This window comes from Mustela putorius, unplaced genomic scaffold (genome assembly GCF_011764305.1).
Source record: "Mustela putorius furo isolate JIRA1106 unplaced genomic scaffold, ASM1176430v1.1 tig00003863_pilon_pilon_pilon, whole genome shotgun sequence".
In the NCBI taxonomy this organism is placed as follows: Eukaryota; Metazoa; Chordata; class Mammalia; order Carnivora; family Mustelidae; genus Mustela; species Mustela putorius.
In genome coordinates this window covers 19,128,422-19,134,844 of record NW_025422015.1, presented here as the reverse complement: position 1 = coordinate 19,134,844, position 6,423 = coordinate 19,128,422, and the positions used below count along the sequence as shown (strand labels likewise).

The 6,423-nt window shown below is 46.4% G+C and overlaps 1 long non-coding RNA gene across 1 annotated transcript; it reads right to left on the bottom strand.

Moving 5' to 3' along the window:
• Window positions 1–818: 818 nt before the first annotated feature.
• Window positions 819–5,064, bottom strand: LOC101679804. Its single transcript, XR_198563.3, has 3 exons — window positions 4,387–5,064; window positions 3,555–3,747; window positions 819–2,514 (listed from the first exon to the last, which is right to left on the bottom strand). It is a non-coding gene; the product is annotated as an uncharacterized LOC101679804 (long non-coding RNA).
• Between the last annotated feature and the right edge of the window lie 1,359 nt (window positions 5,065–6,423).

Genomic DNA, 6,423 nt, shown 5'->3' with positions numbered 1-6,423 from the left:
GGCTCCCTACTAAGCAAAGAGCCCCTTGCTGGACTCCATTCCAAGACCCTAGGATCATAACCTGAGCCGAAGGCAGACCCTTAGCAGACTGAGCCACCCAGGTGTCCCCCACGAATGGATTTGAAAGAGCATGTACCTACAGAAACTGAATTTGCACGCAAGTTAAAAAAATACCGGAATAAACTCCCAATGGGATAAATTCCCATTGAATTTTTATAGTTTCATTTAATGATATAACATGTAGGGGATCATGGCATGTACTTCAAGAGGTTTGGAATCAACTGAAAATTTAGCTAGTTTCCATAATAACTTACAGTACTCCTTTCATCCCAGAATTTCTCCAAACATTTTTGAAACCTATTTATATTTTCATCAGGGCCCCCATTAGGGGGTCACAAGTACTGTACTTTTACACCTGCTATTTATTTACTACTTCTACTTATTGTTTTCTTTGGACTTTATTCTTTCAAACTTTAATGGCCAACTTGCGGGTTCTGGATTCCATCATTCAGTTATACAGTCTTGGTCACATTTTACAAGTATCTTCAGAGAACAAAAAGGGAAACCAAAGAGGTTGTTCTCTCATTTTTAGATAATATTTTCACCTTTTCCTCACGTCGCTAATGAGACATAAAAATGAACTGAGAAAGGAGAAAAGCCAACCCCCTCCCCTACCCCTCGGCTATAACTCAGGTTTATTTGCAAGAGGCCAACACGTTCAATAGTTTGGAGACTGTCACTAGGACCCTAGAATCACAAAGCTGCCTCCAATTTGCATTTTAAGCCTGGAGTGATCACACGACAATTGTACCTTCCACCAAAAACACAAACACACCTGCTATGTTCACCTGCTAACTACTTAGTACCCCCATTTTGTCGCACAATGACTCTCCTGATAAACAACTTTACTATGGCTAATATTTTAACCTATTACATTCCCACTGTAAGACCAATGTGTTCGTCCCAATCTGTCTATAGTTGGATATAAACAGTGGGTTGCTGGAGTCAGCTGGTACCAGCCCCCAAAAGCTGATGCTTAGGGAGCATCTCTCCCCAATTTATATTCAGTGAGGTCAAACTGGTGGTTTGAAATTGGCCATGGTGGAAATAGTTATACCACAGTAAATGACAAATGCCATAAAACAGCCCCCCCACCCCAACAAGAGGGCTAGCCTTAAAACACTGGCCAGCATACCCTTGGAGATACATACATACAAGTCTGTGGTTTTTGTTTTTATTTTTGTTTTGTTACATCCATTATTATGTCTCACAGGGAACCTCATCCCCATCCATCCTAGCCTAGCCTGCATGCACCTGGTGGAAACCACAAGAAGGCACATGCGTGAATGATTAAAAAGGTACAAGAGTCCACTGAGAGATGCACAATGGTGACCTTGACTACTTCCTCGCTATACAGTAGCAGAAGGAGAGAGGACGCCAGAGTTTTCCAGAATACATGCTATTGCTTTAGTTAGCCAATATGAGAAAGCAAATGTCCTCTGAGCTGTGAGGATGGTGAAGTGAGGATACCATTGGCATATTCAAAGGTTTAACTGAGAGAACATTTCAATGAAGACTATTTGCAAAGCGGTAGGCAGCCCTGAAAGAAATAATGAGCAATGATGAAGCAACAGAAGGATGGGAGCAACTACTACTCCTAAGCCTGAGAGGAAAAAGGAGGAGATACACTTCCTGGAGCCAACCACAGACAGAGAAATTTCCAGAACTGTGGCCAATCGTGCAAGGGCAGGGGGAGATAAATGCCCAGACCTCTCTCTCTCTGTGTCTCCCTCCCTCAACCTCTCCATGGCTCCTATTAGCCAAACCAGCCAGACAGCAACAGGCAAGAGTTCCAGTGACAGGGTCCACTGAGGTCATGTCCCAGAGCACAGGGCACGGCATCCAAAAGCAGAGGGTGAGGTTGGGGAATGGAGGTGAAAGCAAATAACCACCCCCCCCCCCAGGCTCCTAGGCTCTCCTTTCCTCTCTTCGTTTTGCATTCCTTCTTCTACCTCCACGTAGCCCCCAAGTAGGGAAGGAATCACTTAACCATGCACTCTCATGTTTTCGAAAAATAAAAAGATTTGTTTTTCTCACTCTGATGAAAAGAAGGACCCTGAGAGAAAGAAAGGGTTCGGAGGAGCTTAGCCTACCATGGCTGTAATTCCAAGCAACTCCAATCCCAAAGCACTTTTCACATTTTACTTAGAAAAGCCATATAGATTTCAAAGTGCAGAGTCGAAGGTCGGTGTCCACGCTGTCAAGGGAAAAAAAAAAAAAAATAGGACTAACATGGCAAGAATTTCTAGAACCGTCTTTAACAGGCGAAAGGAAGCTAAGACAAACCCTTCCTTGACACAGAAGAGCAATGCGGGTTCCACAGTTTTGCGGGGCCCGACAAATGGACCATTATTCCGGAATTTGGATCACTCCGCAGGGATGTGTTAAGGGCGTTTTCTTCGCTCCAGCTTGGCACAGAATCATGGATGAGCCGCTACAACTTTCACGTCCCCCCTACAGGCACAAGGATGAAGAAAATGCATTTTAAGATCATAAAAACTGTTACCATGTGCTAGCCCTAACACTCAGTAAATGCTCGGTAAAATTATAACAGCAGCCAATCTGGCGTAAGAATCCGCGCAGACCACGCAGACTTTCCCACTCACGCCTTTGGGTGGTGTTTTGGTTGGCTAGGGCGGACTCCCTAAGCGCTACAGGCTGGGGGCTTCAACAACAGAGAAGTTATTTCCTCAGAGCTCTGGAAGCTGAAAGCCCAGGTCTGGTTTCTTCTGAGGCCTCTTTCCTTGGCTCGTGGGGGCCACCTTGTCCCTGTGTCTGCCCACGGCCTTCCATCTGTACTAGTCTGTATCCTAATCTTATAAGGACACTAGTCAGGTTAGATTAGAACCTACTGGCCTCCTTTTGTCCCCCATGGCCTCCTTTTAACTTAATCACCTGTTTAGAGATCCTGCCTCCAAATACAGTCACGGTCTAAGGTACTGGGGATTAAGATTTCAACAGAGGAATTTTAAGGGGGACACCAGTCACCCCCTAATCATTAATATTTATTTCCTTTCTCCCACCCCATCCTGCCATAGCCTCCTGCAGAATGGACCTTTTTTGCCCTGGTCGCCGACTCAAAACGTTCGGTTCCTTGGTTCCTGGCTTTCAGTCCACAGTTTCTGTTTTCAAGCATCACAGGGAAACTATCAAGTTAGAAACTGCTATTTGATTTTTTCAGTTGGTAAGTAAGTATATCCCAGGTTAACGGAAACCTTCTGAGGACAATGTCGTTATGAAAGGGAGAAAAAAATCTAGGACTAACATGGCAAGAATTTCTGGAATCTTAGAAGCTGGAACTGAGAGTGTGAAGGACAGTGAAGATTTTACTTTGGATTCCAATAAATACATGGAAGGAAGGTCCCAGTGCAGCACCTGGGACCAGCGGGCTACCTCCTCTCTTCTCTCTTGCTCATGGGCAGATGTCCGTAGACCCACCTGCCATCCAGGATGGTCAGTTTCTAGCACCTAAGAAGGGTGAGAGAAGCACTCACACCGCATGCCAGCCTGTTGGAGCGCCCTGGTCCAGTGCCAGGTGATGCCCACAGCAGAGCAGGGCTCCCGCGGGGTCAATCACGTCTCCCATTCCTCTGTGTTTGGGCTCTGTGTATGCTCAGCTGTCCTGTGGTCCTTATGGTTTTCCTTAGCCGTAGGAGCTTCCAATGCAAGAGTTGCATATTAAACGTCCTGAAGGGTGAAGAGAAAAATTAAGCATGGTCTTTGAATGATTGAAATGTTATGATTATGATAAAGACTGTGGTGTGTAGTGTAATCCTGATTGGTAACAGTGAGGTCTTCCGGGACTTGCCTAAACTGAAAATACACCATCCTCACTTGTCACACACTCACATTTTCATCTACACACACACCCATGCATCTGGTGTAATTCTGATTCCCCCTATGGCTACGTTCTCCTGTGCCCTTCATTCTACCTGTCTGGTTTCCCCAATAAAACTGGGAGTCACCCTGGATCCTTCCCTCCCCCGACTCCATCAGCACCGGCCAGTTACCCTTGCTGTGGTGTACCTCCTTTCCGACCCTGAAGCCCATCCACTTCGCTCCCCACTGCCAGCACCCAGCTTTGTGCAACTGGATCACTAAAATCCTCGCCTGTCTCTTCCCTCAAGGTACAGACCTGCCTTCACATAATCTCTGTGCCTTGGGCCCTGACAACATAGTGCCTGGCACCTAGCGGGTCTTCAATCACACTTGCTAAATGGATGATTTTCTGATACAACCTCTTCATGCATTTGCAGGAACATATGGCTGCCCAGGTGGTAGGACTGGCAGGCAACCAAATGGAGGACAGGAGTGATTTAAACCCACCTCCCTCCCAACGTGATCTAATGCCAGAAATCTCCACTGGCAGAAGAGACGTAATTCTTGAGCTAAAACATCATGCTTCCAGGAGGCCTGTGTTTAAAAATCAAATCTTGTCCTCTAACACAAGAATTATCACATCCTATCAATTTCTTTGGTCCGTCAGTGAGGTTCTGAAAGGGACAGGAGACAGGTGACTTCGGACAGCTGGTTAGGTGAAATGAGATCCATGACATAAGACGCTACCCCATGGAGGGACTGGGCCTGAAGGAAAAATCACAGAAATAAAATTCAGCATTTCGGCTTTACCTCTAGAATTAGATACATCATAAGAGAGAAAAGCCGGTCGTTCTTGTTTGAGTCAGACACACAAGAGCTGTACTTCCTGTCTCGGGCATCGCTCATGGGCTCAGATTCTACATACAGAGATAATTCTCCTTCTAAACAGGAATCTAATAAAATCATGGGTCTGGATTTCCTGGAATTTTTCTGACTCTGAATATGGACTCATTCCCCAAAACGTTCATGTTCCATGTGCCCTCACGAATGGGTCATTTCTGTGGTGTCTGCGGAGGGAACGCAGGCAGGCAATGCCCTCTCACTGCTGTCAGACGCGACGGCGGCCGTGCTGGATCAAGAGTCATCCTCCCCAAGGGAAGCAAGCTTTGAATTCACCTGAGTCCAAATAGGCTGAAACAAGAGTTAATAAAATAATCCAGTTGGCCAGAAAGTGTTTTACATCTTATTTCTGAAAAGTGCTCTAAACCAGGTTAAATCACCTCAGGATCATCCGCCAGATGTCGCTGGTGGTTCGAGACCCTGCACGTGCACTGGGCTTCCTCCCCCTTCCTTCCCCCACCTCCTTCCTCCCATTCTTTCCTCACTGCCCCCCCTTCCTCTACTCCCCCCACTCCTTCTTCCTTCCTCTGGCCCCCTACCCTTCCTCCCTTTCGCCCACCCTCCGCTTCCCCCTCTCCCTCTATCTCTCCCTCTATCTCTTCCTCCCTCCCCTCCCCCATTCATGCCGTCTTTCCCTTCCCTCCCTCCTTGCCTCCCTTCCTTCTCCTCTCTTCCTCCTCCCCTCTCTTCCTTCTTCACTTCTTGTCATTCTTCATTTTTCATTCCCTTCCATCCTTCATTTATTCAACAAATGCTTGTTGAGGGCTTACCTCAGGACAGATGTGACAAAGAAGAATGAGAGAAAGATAACCGTACACCACCTGTTACACACACACACTCACTCTCGCACTTGCTCACACACTCTCCTATTTGCGGACTGGCCCTGGCAGCTTCTCAGATTGAAATCGATGCTGCCCGTTGTCACACTGCAGTTAGCGGCACGGCATACCTGATATCGAGTGGCTTTCGAAAGACCACCACAGGATGGGACAGCCAAGATGACTGGGAAGACATCTGAGTTTGACTCCTCACTCTGCCTGTGACTTTATGAATGACCTTGACCAGGGATCTGGGCTAAGAAGTCCTCACTGAAGAGAGGAAGGGTGGACCTAGATGCCTACTCATGCTCCTCTGCTGACTCTAACATCTGAAATATCCTCTCAGTGTGTGAAGGGCTCAGAGATCACCAGGAACCCGGTCTTCAAGGTCAGAAATGGGAAAATGAAAGCCATAAAAACATAACTAAATAAAGACCTGGCTCTCTGAAACCCTCGCCTATCAAGGAATATATAACAAACGTAAGCAAATCTTATGTCCACTAGCACAAAATATTCAAACTGCTATTCTGGGTCAGGCCTTTGCAGGAGCAAGGTGAACGAGCCAGAGGCTAGAGAGCAGATCGCGAAAAATTTCCGCAGAGAAGCAGCGCCACCTGCTGCTGTTCAGTGGTTCTGCACTTCGTCAATACAAATCACCAATCTCCAGTCCCGGGCTTCGGTGAATATGGAATCAGGAGTATCGATTTTAATCAGAAGCTGAGCTTTTAAACTTTGACAAGACTATCAGACTTTGGAAAGATTTCTCCACAGGTTAATTTGAGCCATATTTTAGGTTTACTTTTGCATCAAACTCTTCAGACATGCT